The sequence below is a fragment of the Tachyglossus aculeatus genome, chromosome 15 (genome assembly GCF_015852505.1).
Source record: "Tachyglossus aculeatus isolate mTacAcu1 chromosome 15, mTacAcu1.pri, whole genome shotgun sequence".
NCBI lineage: Eukaryota > Metazoa > Chordata > Mammalia > Monotremata > Tachyglossidae > Tachyglossus > Tachyglossus aculeatus.
In genome coordinates this window covers 9085805-9107152 of record NC_052080.1, presented here as the reverse complement: position 1 = coordinate 9107152, position 21348 = coordinate 9085805, and the positions used below count along the sequence as shown (strand labels likewise).

The 21348-nt window shown below is 42.2% G+C and overlaps 1 protein-coding gene across 1 annotated transcript in view; it reads right to left on the bottom strand.

The window, feature by feature from the left end:
• The window catches only part of MID1 (midline 1), a 329808-nt gene extending 310544 nt beyond the window's left edge, over nucleotides 1-19264 (bottom strand). The window contains exons 1-2 of the mRNA XM_038757166.1: nucleotides 19178-19264; nucleotides 9815-9892 (exon numbers count right to left, since the gene is read on the bottom strand). The gene's annotated coding sequence lies outside the window, so the exon portion shown is untranslated. The remainder of the gene's footprint in view (nucleotides 1-9814; nucleotides 9893-19177) is intronic.
• Between the last annotated feature and the right edge of the window lie 2084 nt (nucleotides 19265-21348).

Here is a 21348-nt window from a genome sequence, read left to right as displayed (position 1 = left end):
CCCAAATTGATTTTAGAACAGGACTTGTAACAAATTTCAGTCCCATAGTTAAAAAACAACAACTAACTTTCCATTCAGTCAGTAGTGGCCCCAGATATCCACTAACTAACTGCCTTTCCCATTTCCTAACCATCCTGCAATGCTCTTAGTAGGGAAAGAAGATTAGGGAGCCAGGGAGTGAGGACACTGTAGGACACCGAATTAAAATCTTGGCTACCTGGAATAGCCCCTGCAGCAAACCTCCAGGGCCACTCTGGCTGGGAGGTGAAACTCAGAGGTATCGTCACACTGGAACACAGGTTATTTAACTAGCTGAGTATTTAGTAAAGTGATAACCAAGATTCAGTAGGGTGGGAAGGTTGTGGCGGTGCCTCATTCTTCTCAAACAAGATGGACTTTGGAATAATTTATTTGTGTTTCTTTAAATTTAGTAGAGGTCACTTGTCTTTTAACTATTGTTGGAGTAATCCCCAAGACACCGGGATATTTCAGACAAGCTTGGCTTTAATGGCATTTTCCTGTAAAAAATTTTCCTAAGCATGAAAGCAATTACGCTGGATCACTTAACGACTTTATTTTTTTTTTAGTGTTGTTCTTTCAAGGGACTTTGTTTATATTCTAGTCTAAGGTTTGTGGTGAATGACCCATGACTTTATTTTTAATTCACTACTTCCATTCAGGATTCCCTTCCTTTTCCTCCTCTCTTAAAAGGATTACCCATCCTGGATTTAAGGAAAAAAAATCAAGATGATTCTTGATTCTTTGCCATAGGGGAAAACTGATGACAAGAGTCTGCCTTGCATTTCCTCTGCTCCTACTGCTGCTTTTACAGAAAGGCACAACCTCCTTCCTGGAGTCTCTGCTGTCTCTTAATTGCAAATAATCCCAGAGCTGGAACAAGTACCTCACCTCTTTACAGTTGGTTCTGCCTTAGCATGTGTTCTCATTACACATTTTGCTTAGAACATAGTTGTAGAGTGAGGGAATTTGGTCCAATGACGAGAGCTTGTTTGAATACCAGCTCTCATGGTGTCAGCAGATGCATACAAAGCTTGGCACTGAACACTGTGAATCCTACAATAAAGTATTTCCATTTGTTTTTATGGCATTTGCTAAGTGTTTACTACATGCCGGGCACTGTGCACTGTACTAAGCGCTGGGAGAGATGCAAGATAATAGGACTGGACAAAGTCCATGACCCACATGGGGCTCACAGTCTTAATTCCATTTTTGGATGAGGTAACAGGCACAGATTAGTGAAGTGACTTGCCCAAGGACACATAGCAGACAAGTGGCGAAATCAGGATTAGAACCCAGGTGCTTCTGATTCCCAGGCCTGGGCTCTATCCACTAGGCCACACTTCTTCTCATTAGGTGGGAGTCTGCAAGAAGGGAAGGGAACATCCATATACCTGTACCTGATCTCATATTTCTGAAGAGCTCTCAAGGCAAGCCAAGAGGCGAGGGAGAATGAGAAAATAAAGTGATCCAGTCTTTCCCTGTCAACTTTTCCTTTGGATCAAGCCTGAACAGAAAATAGCTCCCCACAAAGGATCCCTGAATGATTTTATTGGCCTATATTGCATATGCCATTCAAACCTCGTCTTCATTGCCATTGCAGACAAGAATCTCGATCCAGTAAGTTCACTGACTGGGTTAGACAAGCAAATTGAGTAACAGGAGCAACTGAGGATCCTAAGGAAGGATTTGCTCCAATATAACTGATTTCCACCTTGAGCAGCACCTACAGACTAGAACCAAGCCCTCAGGATTAAGAGGAATATACAATCATGTAAACTATCCCTCACCTGTCATTGGGCACAGACTCTGCCAGAAAGTGAGGTAGCACCTTGTACCTTATCAGAGGCTATCCTGGTGCCAGTCAAGATGATTGGTAGATGGAATGAATCCCCCCCATCTTACCTCCTTCCCTTCCCCACAGCACCTGTATATATGTATATATGTTTGTATATATTTATTACTCTATTTATTTTACTTGTACATATCTATTCTATTTATTTTATTTTGTTAGTATGTTTGGTTTTGTTCTCTGTCTCCCCCTTTTAGACTGTGAGCCCACTGTTGGGTAGGGACTGTCTCTATATGTTGCCAATTTGTACTTCCCAAGCGCTTAGTACAGTGCTCTGCACATAGTAAGCACTCAATAAATATGATTGATGATGATGATGATGATGATGAATGGTTTAACTGCTTCTAAGAAATGGTGACATTCAACCCTAACTTTTGTGGAGCATGGTCTAGTGGAACGGCCTGGGAATTTCAAGGCCTGAGATCTGATCTTTGCTCTGCCACTTGCTTGCTGTGTGGCCTTGTGACAATTCACTTAACTTCTCTGTACCTTAGTTTCCTCATCTGTAAAACAGAGATTCAATATCTAGTCTCCCTACCCCTCAGGCTGTCAGCCCCATTTAGCAGAAGGTGTGGGTCTGAGTCAATTATCTTGTATCTACCCCAGCACTTAGCACATAATGAGCATTTACAAACACCATGGTTATCAAATTACCTGGGACACCTTCCTGGGATTTTAGGAAGGATTCAATGCTGATACTAAGGGATTTTTGACAGGTTAGTCCTCTGGAACAGGCCACCGGTTAGGGGTCTGCATTCTCAACACTGCTGAGATATTCTGGGCAAAGAGTTAAATCCAAATGTCTAGGAAGCTCAAAATGCAATTGTTTCCAACCTAAATAGCCTGTTCCAGCCAGAACCTTTCATTTGAATATTTTCACATGATACGAAAAGGACCCTAATTGTAAACAGCTGGAATACCCAGAACAAGATCAACTTGTCTTGAGGCTAGAAGAGTATTTTTCTCCAAAAGCTCATAAAACATTCGTTTCCATGTAGAAGAGATATCATTTATAAGGGAGATGACAATGAAATTATTTGTCAGGTTGAAGGAATGACCACTCCACCAAAACTTCCCCAACTTTTTCAACTGTAAACAGTGAGGCAATGACATGGGGAGGAGGGAGGCATACAAGTATACGGAAAAACCTCACTTCTAGGTCTTTTGAATTCATTTCCAACCCCCTCCCCCATCCTAGAGAGTCACTGCCTCTCACACTTGACTTGCAAGGGGACTTCTCCCAACATTCCCTGTGAGAGTAAGGAGGGTACAGAGGGTAGCGCAGATAACCCCATAACCTGACAGGAGGCTGCTTGACTCTCTCTTCGATATAGAGAGTTGATCCCCTCTGCCACCTTGCAGCCCCTTCTACAGTGTGCTTCAGTAGGCCTCTTTCACCTTTCCTCTCCTGCACCCCGTTTCACCTAAGCTCACACTTTTGCCCAGCCAACCTCGTCTCTGGCCCACACCTTCAACACTCCCACCTCCTGCACCTTTGCACAAAGCATTCGTATACCTTAAGTACCCTCCTTCCAGCTCCAGAGATCTGGTCCTTTCCCTTCTTCCACCCCTTCTAATGAAAATCTTCTCAGTTTATTACCCCCTCTGGACTCCAACGACTCCAACCTGGACCTTCTTGAGAGCTACGAAGATCTGGCTTGCTACCAATTTAGCACAGAAAAGTTGAAATTGATAGCCCCATCTTTTTGCCATGAGAGCGCATCCTCAGGCATCACTGCTTGCAGCTGTCAGTCAGAGCTAAGGACCAGAGTTGGGAGCCTCATACTGCCACCAGCCCCTCGGGCCTGCCAAGCTGCGAATACAGAGGGAGCCAAAAAGATGGGAAGTAAGGCACTAAGCATGCTGCTTTCAAGGTTTCTGAGGTGGGTTCGATGCAACAAGTAGGAGTTATGGCCTTTCCAACAGTCACTGCCAGAGCAGTGCCTGCTAACTTCAATATAGTGCTTAGTGCCCTGCTAATACTGCAGAAAGCACCTTGGCCTAGGGTTAAGAGCACAGCCTGGGTGTTTAGAGATCTGGGCTCTAATCCCAGCTCCATCACTTGCTGGCTCAGTCACCCTGGGCAAGTCATTTGACTTGTATGTTTCAAAGTTTACACATACGTAAAAAAGGGTTCAACACCTATTTTTCTTCCTCTTTAAGCTGTGACTATCATGTGGGACAGGGACAGTATCTGATCTGACTGTATCATATCCACCTCAGCACTTATCACAAAGTAAACATTCAACAAAAACAATTACTAGTATTATCATTATGTTCATCCTGGGCAAATTCAGGCTGAACATGAATGTTTCTTCTGAAAACCTATCTTCCAAAATGTGTGCACCATATGCAGGCAGCAATTGGTAAGGAGGTTGGTATCAAATGATATAATGGATTTTCTATTCTAATGGGGAGGACACACCTGCATAAACACGAAAATGTGGAATTTCAACAAAATGAGACAAGACACAATGAAAAAGGACCAAGATAACCAACACCCAAAAATTTAGTATTGAGAAACTTAGTGTTGAGAGTGACTATGAGCTGGAGTTGCTAGAGTCTGAAGATGTTAAACTGAGAAGTCTGTCATAGAACAAGCTAAAGAAAGATGGAGTCAGAGATGGGGAAAGGGTATTCCAGGCTAAGGGAATTTTTTGTCAGGGACACATTCATTTCCTATCTGGTATCTGTTAGGCGCTTACTATGTGCCAGGCACTGTTCTAAGCACTGGGGGAGGTACAATGTAATTAGGTTGGAAACAGTTCCTGTCCCACATGGAGCTCACAATCTACAAATGAGGTAACTGAGGTAAGTGAAAGGACTTGCCATGGGTCACACAGCAGAAAAGCGGCAGAGCAGGAATTAGAACCCAGGTCCTTCTGACTCCCAAACCCATGCTCTACTCACTAGCACATTTCTTCAGACTTTTTCTCTGGAATAACCCCTGAGACCTATTGTTCGGAACCCGCCAAGCTGGGTCACGCCTCCTATCCTCTTTAAGCTTCGCCAGAGCCTGCAGACGGTGCCTCCAAAGGGGAGGGGGTGATCTGGGCTTGGCCCCGAGGGCTGGGGGAGGAGCTGAGCTGGCCCAGCCAGGTGGGAGCTCTCAAGGTGTGAGTCAGAGTGGGTTGGCTTGGCAGGAGTCTGAGCAGGAATGTAGCAAGAGAGTTGGAGAGGAAGGCTGAGAAAGGCCAATTGTGCAAGACTTTAAAAGCTGCCAGTCAGGAGTTTTGGTGTGAACTAAGCAGTAATGGGAGTCTGTTCGGGGGAGTGATGTAACCAGACTGATGCCGGAGAAAGACGATTTTCCCTGGTGAGGGTTGATCTGGAATGGAGAAAGGTTAGAAGCAGACTGCTACCATCTTGGACAACATCTACTAACCATATTGTACTCACCCAAGTGCTTAATATAGTGCTGTGCACATAGTAAACAATAAATACCAATTATAGATAGGTCTTAATTTTTGCTCTAATCTCCCACCTTCCATTTTCCTTCTAAACAGACATTATAGGTTCAAGTTACCTACTAATTTCTCCCATTTTGAGACGGTTCATCATTTTATTTCTGTTTTGAATCTTTCCTCCTTCCCAAAGTTTGGGACATGGGCTTAGTTAGCAATAGCATGGATATAAGGAAAATATGTAAAAAAAAAAAAAAAAAACAAAACTGTGCACGGTTTGCATCATCCAAACCAAAGCAACCTTCAACTGAGTCACTGTTTCTTGTCTGAAGAAGAAATTGAGGCAGAGGAGCTGAAACATGGCTGAAGTCTGCTATGCCACAGTAACAACTGAGCCACTTTATTTTAAATCCAGCCTTCTTAGCTCCCAGACTTCTGTAACGACCAGTAGATCACCAATGCTCCTTTCACAGGTTGAAGGGTTGGGATGGAGTGGTCGTCTTCTCCACACTTAGAGTAGTGCATTCTGACTACAGTAGTGCATTCTGTCAGATAATACCACGCCACGTCTTTGAGGAGGCATCAGCCTTAAAAACCTACGGGACATTTGGAAGTACTCTCGATTTTTCTGTAACACAGTTTTCATTATGCACTTTGGATAGAATAGTGACTGGGAGTTAGGGAGGGTCCTTCTGACAGCAGTGTCTCCCTGTACAGAATGGGGTGGGTTGATGGAAGAGAAACAGAGTGGCCTTTCAGAAAAGGGAGGACTGGGAGTGAGAGAACCTGGCTCTTGTGCCGGCTCTGTCACTTGCCTGCTGTGTGACCATGGGTGGGTCAGTTACCTTCTCTATGCATCAGTTTCCTCACTTGTAAAATGGGGATTCAATATCCATTTTTCCCTCCTACCTAGACTGTGAGCCTAACGTGGGTCAGGGTCCTTCCCGATTATCTTGGATCTACCCCAACGCTTGATACGATACTCAGCTCACAGTAATCACTTAAAAAGCCCATAATTTTATGATCATGAAGAAGTGACTGTGTGCATCTGTGCAGTCCTCATCAAAGCACGTGCACTTTAACATGAGTTTTCCTTAAGGTAGGCTTAGGCATGAATGTCAGAACTGAATGTGCAGGATAGTTCAGGCTGCTGCCTCTCTCAGCAGACAGAGCCGTATCAGTTTCACCACTGTCTCTCTCTGCAGTAGCCTCTGGTTTGATTTAACTTACTACATTTGGAAGCTGATAAGTTCCTGGCCAGATTTTACATTCTTTAGGATCCCAGTAATTCACATATTGTCTTTCTGTTTTCAGTTCTTCCAACCTTCCAGCTGGGGCCAAAGAAATGTTGCTCCTCGTCTCCCTAATTTTACCCCTCCAGGACAAAAGATCAGCTAATCCTGAACAAGCAATGCTAGTAGATCCCACGTACAGTCAACACTTTTCTTGCAAAGGCGATCCTTCCTACCCATGGCATATACGAGCTCCAGTAATTAGCAATGAGCAGATCAAATAAGGTGGTTCTGATTCAATCATACACAAGCAGCACATTTTTCCCCTAACTGTAATTTATTTTAATGACTTCTTCCTCCTCTAGACTGTAAGCTCCTGGTGGGCAGGGCTCATGTCTACCAACTCCGTGATACTGTACTTTCTCAAACACCGAGTACAGTGCTCCGCACACAGTAAGCACTGAGTAAATACCACTGATTGATTGACTGATCGATCATCCCAGACTTCCTAATAATAATAATAATGGTATTTGTTAAGCGCTTACTATGTGCACAGCACTGTTCTAAGTGCTGGGGGGGATACAAGGTGATCAGGTTGTCCCAAGTGGGGCTCACAGTTTTCATCCCCATTTTACAGATGAGGGAACTGAGGTCCAGAGAAGTGAAGTGACTTGCCCAAAGTCACACAGCTGATAAGTGGCGGAGCTGGGATTGGAACCCATGACCTCTCACTCCCAAGCCCGGGCTCTTTCCACTAAGCCACACTGCTTCTCTTATCCACCACATAAAGGATAAGAGGCTAACCCTTGTCCCACCCCATCAGTGGGCTACAGTGCGTCTGATTAGGAGGTCTTGCTTTTCTCTTTCAAACTCCAGCAAATCTCTGTCTAGCATTCCCTGCTTGTCACGTAAGGAGAGTGATTACCTTCTCCTTACATGATAAGTTATATAGCTCAAACAGGGTAGAAATCAGTCTGAACTTAATAATGATTGTGGTATTTGTTAAGTGCTCACTCGGTGCCAGGCACTGTTCTAAGCACTGGGGTGGATACAAGCAAATTGGGCTGAAGACAGTCCCTGTCCCACGTGGGGCTCACAGTCTTAATCCACATTTTTCAGATCACCATCATCATCATTCTGGTATTTGTTAAGCGCTTACTATGTGCCAAGCACTGTACTAAGCGCTGGGGTAGATACAAGGTAATCAGGTTGTCCCAGGTGGGGCTCACAGTCTCAGTCTCAATCCCCATTTTACAGATGAAGCAATTAAGGCCCAGAGAAGTGAAGTGAGTTGCCCAAGGCCACACAGCAGACAAGAGGTGGAAATGGAATTAGAACTCAGGTCCTTCTGATTCCCAGGCCCATGCTCTATCCACTAGGCCATGCTGCTTCAGACTTCCTGCAATTATTCCAGAGATTTTGCTTAACACAAAAAGAGTTTCTCGGAAGGTTTTGCACTTTGTACTTAAGAGGAATTTTTTTTTACCCAGAAAACAGACATCTTTTAATGACGAGCAGCGTGACCTTCTAGTTGTTTAGTAGGTAAATTAGACTCAGATGCTCAACTGTTTATTCTTTGTCTCCTCTAGAAGAGGAAGAGAATATAATTATGATATCTAGATCCAGGGTACGCATTCTTAACTTTGAATGTGGAAATAGGAACTAAAAGATAGATTTGGATTAAAAAAAATCCACTTGGAATCTATCTTTGTACTTCTGCTTTCCAGTAAAAGTCTTGGCATTTTTTTTATCAGAGTACTATCCCCAAATCATCTCAAATATAAGGAACTGTAGTGTTGTTGAATAAACTATCCTCATTTCTACAGCAGTTCAAAAACAAAAAAGAATCCTCAGATCTTTAAAGTAGAAGAAAATCTTCTTGTGCCTGACCTGCATTTCCCTTATAATCTGAAAAGCAAAATGTTGGTCATTTAAACCTCTGGGAAAAATAGATAGCACAGAATATTAAATTTCAGTTTCTATCATTTCAAAACTCTTTTAAACGCCAAATCCTCTCTGTACACACAATAAATAGAATCGGATTCTGGGTTAAGTCCTATCTTTCCATTAAAATCCCCAATTCTGTGCTCTTACTCAGAAGAAGCCTTCAGAGTTTTTTACTTGAATTTGTTCCTTGTGATGCTATGCAATAGTTGGGTATTTTACTGATCCAATAAAACCACAATGAAAATACCATTTACAACTTCATATTGCAGCTCAATTATTGATTTTTAGGGTTTAATTTCCAGGCAGAGTAGGGCAGTTAAGTTTGAAATCCCAGCAAACCCATCTGAGTTTGGCAGTAAACCAGGTAGCATGGGGTGCACAGTTAAAATCCTGCATTCTCTCTCGCACACGAGCCAAGAAATGATGTGAGTTTAAAGGAATACTTAATATGCAAATGTCACTCAATCATCCTCCACCTTTCTAATTATTTTCACTGAAATGCCAAGCAGGGGAAAAGGTGAAGAAGTTCACGGTAGTTTCACCTGGCCATGTTTCTTCTTGGTAGCAAATTGGGTTAAATATGTAAAGGTTCCATTGATTTCCTCTACTTCTTCCATTTTTGATCTTTTCTCATTCAAGGATTAACAAAGTGTTTGTAGCAGAGTCTTTTTTTCTCGTCTCATTTACTGTGAAAATATAAGTAATCTACCAATGCAACTGCTTGAAGTGATGCAAGAATCTAAATTAGATTGGAATGCTTGGGAGATGAACAGGAAGAATAATATTCCCCCCGCAAGGAAGAGTAGAGGAAATGAAGATTAAGAGTTGTTCTACTCAAGAGCGTGGATCATAGGAAAGGGGCTCCAGATTCTGTCTATTTCTCTTTCTTTAATACAAGAATGGGCTTGAAGGATGTGTGCAGTGGTTGGGGTAGAAACGGAAAGAAATAAGGAGAAAGGGTGAAACTAAAAAAAAATTTCCAACTACCAAAAATCCCATAATCTCACTGCCCCCAGCCCCCCCCCCCACCTACTTTTTTTTAAAGGAATTTTGCAATTCAAGCCAGGTTCCTTCCAGTGGAAAAACACTCTCTGGAATGATCTTCAAAGCAACCTTCCCTTGAAATCTATTATCAACCTGCTCTGATTACTTGGACTGGTGAGGAACTCCTTTCGTCTGAGCTAATCTAAAATGTAAAAGTTTCAAACCTGCTAATTCATATGGAGAGTTTTTTGTGATTTAAAGAAAAGACATCAATATACGTTACACTGGTAAAGCTCAAGAAAGAGAATAAGAAACAACACATTCTTTGATCAACAGTGGGAGTAATTCTACCTTAGCCAGTTAATATCAAAAACTACCTCTCAATTTTCTGTCCATCTTCCCTTTTTCAAAGCAAGAGAATCCTCCAAATAGCAGTTCCATGTCAAAGAAGAACCCTGCATGAAAAAAAATGAGCGAGACATGAACTCAAGAACTCTGCATTCAAAATATATTATATTGCATGCTTCCTTGGGTAGCTCAGACCATTACAAATGATAGTCATGAAAGAAAATACATTACTGAGCAGTTGCAGACTCCACTGGCTGTTTTCACTTGTCAAATATATAATTACTCTTGGATTACTATCAGAAAAGAAGAAAATCTAGGATGTGCTCTGACTGCCAACTATGCTTTCCACAACACTTAAAATGTTTATCATTCTGTGGGGCCAAGAGATAAGAGTCCAATTAAAAGAGACTTAGATTTTATGAGCATATTCTATTTTGCATAATTCTCTTCCTTTTGAAGGCACAATTCACTTATTTTCATTACAATATAAATGAACATATGTCACAAGGAGTAATCCTATGGCAATCAACCTGGGGGTAAAGTAATAGGAAAATGAGAAGTTTAAGTACTGATGTGGCACTGCATTTAATCCCTGCCAGTAAATACACTGAGCATAAAGCAACATCCTCAGCTTAAAATGTGGCTGGCATTTGTCAGTTGTATTTCTTGATGGCCTATTTGTGACCAAGATCATTGACCTTGGGGCAAAATCCCAAATTCTTTTGGGACTCACAATGTTCAGTTATTTTCATAATAGCAGGTAGTCGGGGATCCCAAGTTTTTCTCCGAGACAGAGTCAGGGCAATTGAAACTAGGCTTCACCCTGAAATACATTCACACTAAAAGAAAATCCAGCAGCTATGAAAGAAGTAAGAACAGAGGAAAAAACAAACACACACATACAAAAAAAAAACACTGAGGAAATCCAAATTTCAGCAGTGTTTTGAGGGTAGTCATATTTCTGAAGTTTCACCATGGTCCAGCCTAGACAGTAACATCAGACTAATTTGGTGCTTGTTATCAAAGATTCAACATTCATGATCAACAATAGCATCCACTGAGCACAGAACACCAGCTGAGGGTTTGGGAGAGTACAAAAAATAATTAGAAGACATGATGGTCCCTGCCCTCAAGGACCTTTCAGTCACAGGGAATTCTGGCAGACTGGGAATGAGATAAAATTTGTTCTCAGGCTCCAATCTGGTGAACATTGAGGCTTTACTAAATGTTGAATTTTAGCTAAAATGCACTGAACCCCAACTGATATTATAAAAAAAGCCCTGAATTCATGACAGGATATAAAACACTTAACACTAAACAACCAAATTGTGGTGGTACGAAAACACAATGAACCATTGATCTTAACAAAAATATTTTCTCCAGGAAATACTTTGAATGTCGATGACCTAGTCCTCAAGTTCACCGAATCCTTCTCAAACTGTTCCCAGCGCTGTAAATTTGCCTACAAACTCCAGTTTACAAAGAGGATTATTTACTTTTCCTCCTACCTAATGTACAGTGAGGTAATAAACCATGCACATACCTGCTTTTCACAGGCTTTCTTTCAACGTTTATTAGCTTACTACAGTTCCAAAAGAATAGCACTTGTACTAAGAAAGAAATATCCAAGAAAGACCCTGGCTTTTTCATTAATAGGCAAACGAGGAGTATGTTATTTAAATATGTTCTTTCTCCCAAAATCATTCTTTTCAATTATTTAGTTCAAGGTAATAAAAAAATAGGGCCTACATCATAGAACAGATTTTTTTTATTATCCTGCCAATTGGAACTACATTTTTTACCATTCTAGCTAAGAGAATAGGTGTTAATTAGCATTTAGTACATAAAGTTGAAGAGGTGATGACATCCTTTAATAATCAGACCCTGTTATTTGACTGAATGCTTACAGTTAATTATAATTAAGTATAGTCTAAGTTTTATCTAAATTACTGCAAGCTGGGCTTCTTTCTATTTAACAGGAAGCAATAAATGAAATCACCATTTCATTTCAGTAAGCACTCAGTTGGATATTTGGCTTTATGAATTCTTTTCAACCATTTAAATCAACATGGAGATTCCAAGGCGGGTGATGATGCTAACAAAGTGTTTGTTGTTGGTTTTATTTAAATCAACCTTAATCCAAAAATACACACTAGCAGAATGAATCCATTTTTGATAGAACAATAATTCAAGCGTGCCCCAAAGTATCTAACATAGATTTACTAAACTGTGGTGTGGCCCAAAGGTTATGTTAAAATTCACAAGTAAAAGTAACATGGTTACTAACTGTTCAGAGTGGTAATGACAATCACAAATATTTTATTGGGTCTAGAAAAATATAGGCAATGAAAGATGTGAGTAATTTTCTTCCTGAAAAAGCAAGCTCTTACCTCTGGGAAAAAAAACATAATGTAAAAATACAGCAACACAATGTAAGCTCTTTGAAGGCAGGGAATGTGTTGCATTGTACTCTCCCAAACAGTACAGTGCTCTGCACACAGCACTCAAATATCTTTGATCGATACAATGGTAGAGAGAGACACAGAGGCAGAAAAAGCAGAAAAGTCTTATAAAATCCTAGGGCAGGCATGCACACACATGGACACCTTGCCCACCAATCACTTCATGATGAGTGAGGAGATAGCCCTCCTCTGTACACGACTGATGAGCTCACCCCTGGAACAATGCATGTGGTTCCAGACACTTCATTAGGGAGAAAACGGAGGAATGAAAAAGTATCAGAGCTGGAGAGTTCAGATATACTGGAGAGAGTTCAGAGAACAGCAAGAATGATGAAAAGGCTGAGGGGATGGGAGGGTGGGGAAGAGCCTGGCCCTGAAGGAATGACTGAAGACCCCCCAAAATAAGCATGAAATCAAAAGGAAGACACACGACATGAATCTTACAAATACAGAAACACCCAGAATGGAGAAGTATTATCAACCTTTAAAGGGATTTGGATATGTGAAATGAAATGAAATAAGAGAATGGAAAATGGAAAATGAATTTTCCTGACTGTGGGTACAATTAGATTAAAAACCATCCATCAACCATTTTGGAAACATCTATCATAGTGGTCCATGGGTCTTCAAATAGAACGGCCTCTCTCTAGGGGGAGCAAACCAATTCCTTTAAATCCAGACAGTTCCAGGAAAATGCAAGAAATGTAGTTAGAGAAAACTGACATGGGCCCCCTTTTGCAAATATACTTTCTATTTAATTTTAGACTCAACAATCGTTGGAACCAAATTCTTCAAACCAGGAATGCTTGATGCTTTATTTTTTATGAGGCTGAAGCTCACTCCATTATGCACAGAAGTATGAAGTGGCCATTTCAAATCACTATTCCTATTCAACTACCATAGGAAAGTGATATCTCATGTGGTCTGACCACATTCCAAGACCTCATTGCTTGTAACCTGTCTTGCCATTAAATGTTACATACCTGGGTTGTACTGGTGAAACTTCTCTAGTAATAATAATGGTATTTGTTAAGCGCTTACTATGTGCAAAGTACTGTTCTAAGCGATGGAGAGGTTACAAGGTTATCAGGTTGTCCCACGGGGGGCTCACAGTTCTAATCCCCATTTGACAGATGATGTAACTGAGGCAGAGAGAAGTTAAGTGACTTATCTAAAGTCACACAGCTGACAGTTGGCGGAGCCAGGATTTGAACTCATGACCTCTGACTCCAAAGCCCGGGCTCTTTCCACTGAGCCACCCTGCTTCTCTAGTAAGCAAAGGTAAAGGCATGTTATACCTTCGTTACATTCTCAAGTGGGGCCACATAGAATAGGTCTAGTCAATGGTATTTAATGAGTTCTTAGTGCGTGCCAAGCACTGTGTTAGGTGTTTGGATGAGAACAATGTAGTAAAGTTAGTAGAATTGCCTGCCAAACAAGAAGCAGTGTGGGGCCTGGCAATCAAAAGGATATGAGTTATAATCCCCACTCCACCATGTGTCTGCAGTGTGACCTTGGGCAAATCACTTAAATTCTCTGTGTCTCAGTTACCTCACCTGTAAAATGGGGATTAGGACTGTGAGGCCCAATTGGGATAGGGACTGTGTCCAACCCGACTTGCTTGTAACCACCCTTTGCTTAGAACAGTAACTGGCATATAGTAAGCACTTAAATACCACAACTATCATTATCATTGTTACCATTATTGAAGAGCTCGTAGTCTAAATGTGGGTGGGGGGGGTGAAGGGGGGAGGAAGGCATCAAATAAGACTGGACTACAGCAATGATGAGGAAAGAATCGACAAGACCCACCCTCCAATCCTTCCACAAATTTGAAATGCCCATTCAATTTATTTCAAGATGTCAATTCATTCATCAATCGTATTTCATTCTATCAGATTTATTGAGCATTTACTGTGTGTAGAGCACTTTACTAAGCACTTGGGAAAGTACAATATGACAATTAACAGTGACATTCCCTGCCCACAATGAGCTAACAGCTTACAGTCAATAAGCTATCAGGACAGCCAAATTTTAGTTAGAAGCCACCCTAAATTGCAAAGCTGTAATTCAGAACCAATTTTCTCATAACAACAACATAACTAGAGGATTGGTTCCTGACCCAAAATTAGATTTCCCACTTTTCCCAAAATAGCAGTGATGATGATGATGAGATTTGTAAAGCTCTTACTATGTGCCAAGCACTGTACTAAACTCAGGGGTAGATACAAGATAATCATTTCAGAACCAGTCCCTGTCCTACAGAGGACTCACAGTCTGAGTGGAAAGGAAAACAAGTGTTTAATTCCATTTTACCTATGAGGAGATTGAGGCACAGAGAAGCTAAGTTACCTGCCAAAGGTCACAGAGCATGCATGTGGCTGAGAAGGGATTAGGACCCAGATCCCCTGACTCCCAGGTCTGATTTACTGAATCAAAGGTGAGTAATATAATTATATTAGTGCTTCAAACTGAATCAAAGATGTTACACAGTAATAATAATAATGATGATGGCATTTATCAAGTGCTTGCTATGTGCAAAGCACTGTTCTAAGCAGGGTGGCCAACTTTTCCTTCAGCAGAAATAAAATGGACTCTGCCTGGAAATCAGGAAACTTTCCAACCTCTCCCACTCTAATATTTAGCTCCCTTTCCTGCTCCCTCTTAAGGCTTTAAAAATATTCTCTTCATTCCTTTGCATTTCCCAGGGGCTGGCCTCCACTGTCTGCTTCCATGGAGTGCGAAAAGCTTAGTATTGTAGTACTCAATAAATGCCATGATTGATAAAGGAAGCTAGGGTTGTAAACTTAGAACCGATGTGCTGGAAAGTCAAAACAGTGTTATATTTGGAAATGTTTTAAGTACTGCTCATCAGTACCTGAAGCTTTTGAAGTTGCAGATTGCTTATAACTGAAGAAGCCCAGGTGTCTTCTCTGGCCTCATGTCTCTGAGACAATAAAAACTCAAACTGGCTCAGTCACGGGTTTCAGAACAAAAAGCATGTGCAAGCTTTAGCCAAAGTCTCATTTCTGTTTGTGCTTCTGAGGGTCTTTCATCCACTTCAGGGTCTCATTTTCACTACTGCTCCGCAAACTGACAGTAACTAGTAAATGGCTCTTAATGGGGTCTAAGGAACGGGCTGGCCATGGATGCCCACATGAGCCAAAAAAGCTGAGGACACACATTCAATTTGCTCCAACAATGTCTGTCCCATGGAGGACCCTGGTCTCCTCACCGTATGATTGAATGAATGAAGGGTATTTGTTAAGCACTTGTGCTTAGAACAGTGCTTGGCACATAGTAAGCGCTTAACAAATGCCATCATTATTACTATGTGCCAAGCACTGTAGTAAGCGCTGTGGTGAATACGAGCAAATCGGATTGAACACAGTCCCCATCCCACATGGGGCTCACAGTCTCAATCCCCATTTTACAGTAGAGGCAACTGAGGCACAGAGAAGCGAAGTGATTTGCCCAGGGTCACACAGCAGACATGTGATAAAGGCAGAATTAGAACCCACAACCTTCTGACTCCCAGCCCCATATTCTATCCACTATGTCATGCTGGTTCTTGTATGCTCGCTTGCTATAAGATACACCAGGAGAATTCCCACTAATGACCATTCATTTCTTGTTCCTGGAAAATATTCTAAGAAACAGGTCTCTGGTAGACAAATTAGAAAAACTATCTTTATAAACGATTTACCATCACTAGGAACCATTGTCCATGCCTCTTTCTTTGAGCAAGGATTCATTCATTCATTCAATCGTATTTATTGAGCGCTTACTGTGTGCAGAGCACACTTTGCTGCTTCCCCTAATTACATGTGAATGCCTTACTCCCTCACTAGACTGTCAACTTCTGGAAGGCAGGGATCATATCTATCAACTCCATTATACTCCCCTAAGCCCTGAGACCAGTGTTCTGCACACGGTGAGGGCTCAAAAAATAGCACTGACTGACCGATTAGATGGTATGGTTGGGGATGGTGAAATGCTTCGGAAAAATAAAAATGCTAAATGCTTTCAAGGTATTAATGTTAACAGTGGTGAAAGAGAGAGAAAGAGCAGTGGCATTAGGAAAGAGGATGGAATGTCTCAGAGACAGAAGGATATCTGAGAATAGGGGAGGGTAAACATTGACTCCTTGATATTTTGTTTGAGAAGCAGCATGGTCTAGCAGCATGGACTTGATAGTCAGAGGACCTGGATTCTAATCCCCTCTCCACCACTTGCCTGCTGGTTGACCTTGGACAAACCACTCAACTTCTCTGTGCCTCAATTTCCTCATCTGTAAAATGAAGATTTAATACCTGTTCTCCCTCTTACTTAGACTGTGAATCCAATGTGGGATAGGGACTGTGTCCAACCTGATATTTACCCAGTGCCTAACAAAAAAGTACCTAACAAATACCTTGATAACCCTTTAGTATGATATTTGTTCTGGTGATCTAATAAAAGAGCTCTATTAAATATTTCATACATCTTTGCTTGATACTTGTCTCAAATAAAAGTTAGGTTCTTTTTAGGGTGTGTTGCTTAACAATCCTCCTTTCTCATATTACCTTATACAACATACCCATCTTATAATAATAATAATAATAATTGGCATTTGTTAAGCACTTACTATATGCAAAGCACTGTTCTAAGCACTGGGGAGGATACAGGGTGATCAGGTTGTCCCATGTGGGGCTCACAGTCTTAATCCCCATTTTACAGACGGGGTAACTGAGGCCCAGAGAAGTTAAGTGACTTGCCTAAGATCACACAGCAGACATGTGGCAGAGTCGGAATTCAAACCCATGACCTCTGACTCCAAAGCCCGAGCTCTTTCCACTGAGCCACGCTGCTTCTCTATCTTATTCCCATTTTTCTAAAATGGTCTTTTGGAGAGCATCCTTTTAATAACTGAAGTATTTCCATTTATGAAGATACTCAAATGGATATTAAATCTTCCTACACATTTAGGACACAGTTCTTGATGATTTTGGTATGCAGAATGAGGAACACATTTATGTTAACATGAAATCTACGGCATCAATGCGATTGGTATCTCATCTCCTAGGTTTCTAATTTTATTTAGCAGAACAGAGATGATGCTTTTTCTAACAGATATGATTACCTTGCATTTAGTTCACTTGGGAAGCATATCTCCAGAGTCTGCCACAGATGAAAAAAAGTCTGAAATTATGTGAACACTTTATTCCCCAAATTTTTTAACTCTGATTTATGGTAAAGCTAAAAATCTATCATTAGCTGAACTAAAATAAACAAGTTCTTGTGACTTATGAAATTAAATTACTGACACAAATGAGATCTGCAATTTTCCATATAACACTTCACATAAACAGTAGCAGAGCTGTCTCCACAAGGTGAAATATTTTCTTATAAAGACTGAAGAAAGCTATGATGAAAATTTATTTTCCTTAATCTCAGACAACCTTTCATTTCTTTTTCATGATAATTAAAGGAGCAATCAATCCAATTATGTGAAAAAATCATTTCCTTCCCTTCCTCCTCCCTCCCCTTGCTCCACTTCCCTAGTAACTTAAATCAAAGTATTAGGGAAATGTTTATACATTTAGACACCCGATAAAAATTAAATGTAATTAAATCTTCAGGAATCACTGCTTTAAGAATTCTATGACCTGAAGTTCAATGCAATAGTTTTCATTTTTTTAAAACCCGACTTCTTTTTCACTGGTTTCTTTACACTCATTCTCCAAGAGGGAGTCAGAATATATGGGTCTGCTTTCATGTACACATTTCAGCTTTATTTTCTAGGTTCCATAATAACCATACACACTAGGCCAAAACACAAGACTTCTTTGCATCTTTGCACATTTACAAATATGCAGCATTTATTTTCACTGTGCCCTAGTCCAGATAATGCTGTCTTTTTCTTACTTGAAATTTCCAAAAGATGGAATAATTTTAGGAGTTTGAGTATGGGGAAACAGAAGTATGAAATACATAGCTCCTGAGTTATTCAGTGTTCGTCATCATACAAATAACGAATTCATACAATAGAGGTCCACAAGGCAATGCACTGCTACACTCAATATTTTTAGGGTGTTTTACGTATTTCTAGGAATTTTTCAATTCCATAATTTGTCCCCTCCTCACACTGGATTCTTCTAAAGCGGAACACAAATCTTGGAATCGCAAAATCTCGACGGCAGAAAGGTTGGGTCCCTTAGATTATGAGGGCAGAGATCATGCCTATTAATTCTACTGCCCTCTCTCTAGCCCTTATTAGAATTCTCTGTAAGCAGAAGGCACTCAAAATACATAATTGAGGGTTAAGCACTTACAATGTATTGAGCACTGGAATTATAATGATAATAATGATTGTAGTATTTTTTAAGCACTTACTATGTACCAGATACTGTACAAAGAGCTGGGGTGGATATAAGCAAATGGGTTGGACATAACCCCTGTCTCATGCGGGGCTCACAGTCTCAATTCCCATTTTACAGATGAGGTAACTGAGGCACAGAGAAGTCAAAGTCACACAGTAGACAAGTAGCTGTACCAAGTGCTGGGGCAGGAGCAAGACAATCACGTTGGACATAGTACCTGTCCCACCTTGAGCTCATAGTCTAAACTGGAGAAAAGAAGATTTAATCCCTATTTTAGAGACGAGGTAACTGAGGCACAGAGAATCAATCAATCAATCGTATTTATTGAGAGCTTTCTCTGTGCAGAATACTATATCAAGCATTTGAAGAAGATAGGGGATTTGCCGAAGGTCAATATAGCAGACAAGTATTTGAGCCGGGATTAGAACCCAAGTCCTCTGACTTCCAGGTCTGTGCTCTTTCCACTAGGCTACACTGCTTCCCAATCAGTTATAGTGAGGTTTTATTTCATCAAAATGAAATTACAACATACCCAAGGGTGGAGGAGGAAGAATTCTGGGGAATGTACCTGCTTATATGGATTTCTCTTTCTGTATCTGTCCCTCCTTCCTCTACGTCAACTGGTGTCTCCTTTTCCTTCTTGTTTTCCTTTCTTCAGCAGATGCATATTAGACCTGAATATATATCAATCAATCAATCAATCGTATTTATGGAGCACTTACTGTGTGCAGAGCACTGTACTAAGCGCTTGGGAAGTACAAGTTGGCAACATATAGAGACAGTCCCTACCCAACAGTGGGCTCACAGTCTGAAAGGGGGAAACAGAGAGCAAAACCAAACATACTAACAAAATAAAATAGAGTAGATATGTACAAATAAAATAAATAAATAAATAGAGTAATAAATATGTACAAACATATATACATATATACAGGTGCTGTGGGGAAGGGAAGGAGGTAAGATGAGGGGGATGGAGAGGGGGACGAGGGGGAGAGGAAGGAAGGGGCTCAGTCTGGGAAGGCCTCCTGGAGGAGGTGAGCTCTCAGTAGGGCCTTGAAAGGGAGGAAGAGAGCTAGCTTGACGGATGGGCAGAGGGAGGGCATTCCAGGCCTGGGGGATGACGTGGGCCGGGGGTCGATGGCGGGACAGGCGAGAACGAGGCACGGTGAGGAGATTAGCGGCAGAGGAGCGGAGGGTGCAGCGTGGGCTGTAGAAGGAGAGAAGGGAGGTGAGGTAGGAGGGGGCGAGGTGATGGAGAGCCTTGAAGCCCAGGGTGAGGAGTTTCTGCCTGATGCGCAGATTGATTGGAAGCCACTGGAGATTTTTGAGGAGGGGAGTAACATGCCCAGAGCGTTTCTGGGCAAAGACAATCGGGCAGCAGCATGAAGTACGGATTGAAGTGGGGAGAGACACGAGGATGGGAAATCAGAGAGAAGGCTGGTGCAGTAGTTCAGACGGGATAGGATGAGAGCTTGAACGAGCAGTGTAGCGGTTTGGATGGAGAGGAAAGGGCGGATCTTGGCAATGTTGCGGAGGTAAGACCAGAAGGTTTTGGTGACGGCTTGGATGTGAGGTGTGAATGAGAGAGCGGAGTCGAGGATGACACCAAGGTTGTGGGCTTGTGAGACAGGAAGGATGCCAGTGCCGTCAACAGAGATGGGAAAGTCAGGGAGAGGGCAGGGTTTGGGAGGGAAGACAAGGAGTTCAGTCTTGGACATATTGGGTTCTGGGTAGCGGGCAGACATCCAGATGGAGATGTCCTGAAGGCAGGAAGAGATGCGAGCCTGGAGAGAGGGGGAGAGAGCAGGTGCAGAGATGTAGATTTGGGTGTCATCAGCGTAGAGATGATAGTTGAAGCCGTGGGAGCGAATGAGGTCACCAACGGAGTGAGTGTAGACCGAGAACAGAAGGGGACTAAGCACTGAACCTTGGGGAACCCCCACAGTAAGGGGATGGGAGGGGGAGGAGAAGCCTGCAAAAGAGACTGAGAATGAACAACCGGAGAGATAAGAGGAGAACCAGGAGAAGAGGAGGGAGGGGGCCGGGAGGGAGGAGTGGAGGACTGGCGCTGGTACAGAGGGATCCTTGGTAGGGCGTGAGGGGGAGTGGTCTTGGTGGGGGAGAGGGAGGGAAAAAGCTGGGTGGGAGAGGGGAAGGGGAAGGTGAGGAATGGGAATGGCAGTTGGGAGCAAGGGAATTGAAAGTTCATGGTGAGGTCAGCAGGGCAAGTGACAGTACAGCGGGAGGTTAACAATTGAGATGCAGAAGTGATAAAATAGTAGCCATGATATAAGTAGGCGATGGCATCACAGGGGGTAGTTAAACAATTAACACGCTATGGCAATAATAAAATTGGCAGGTAATGATGTCACAGAGAGCAGATACAAACTATTATGTGCTGGAGTAGGGTGGGCCTGTTAAGGGGGTCTGGGAGCAGAGATACCTGGGGAGAGGAGTGAACAGCCAACTAGCATGGGAGGGCTGAGGAGGTGCCAATGAGGTGGTCGTTAATGTAACTTGGTGCTAACAAGGGACTTTTTCCCGGGGGGAGAGTCAGTCAGGACTGGACGGGTGGATGGGCCTCTCGGGAACGGAGTCCCGGGCGTCTATGGCGGCGGTCTGAGAGAGGATCCTTCTGGGAGCCCCAAGGCCGCATGGTGTGATGGCGGGCCTCTCGGGAACGGAGTCCTGGGGGTCGATGGTGGCGCTCTGAGGAGAGGATCCTTCTGGGAGCAGCAA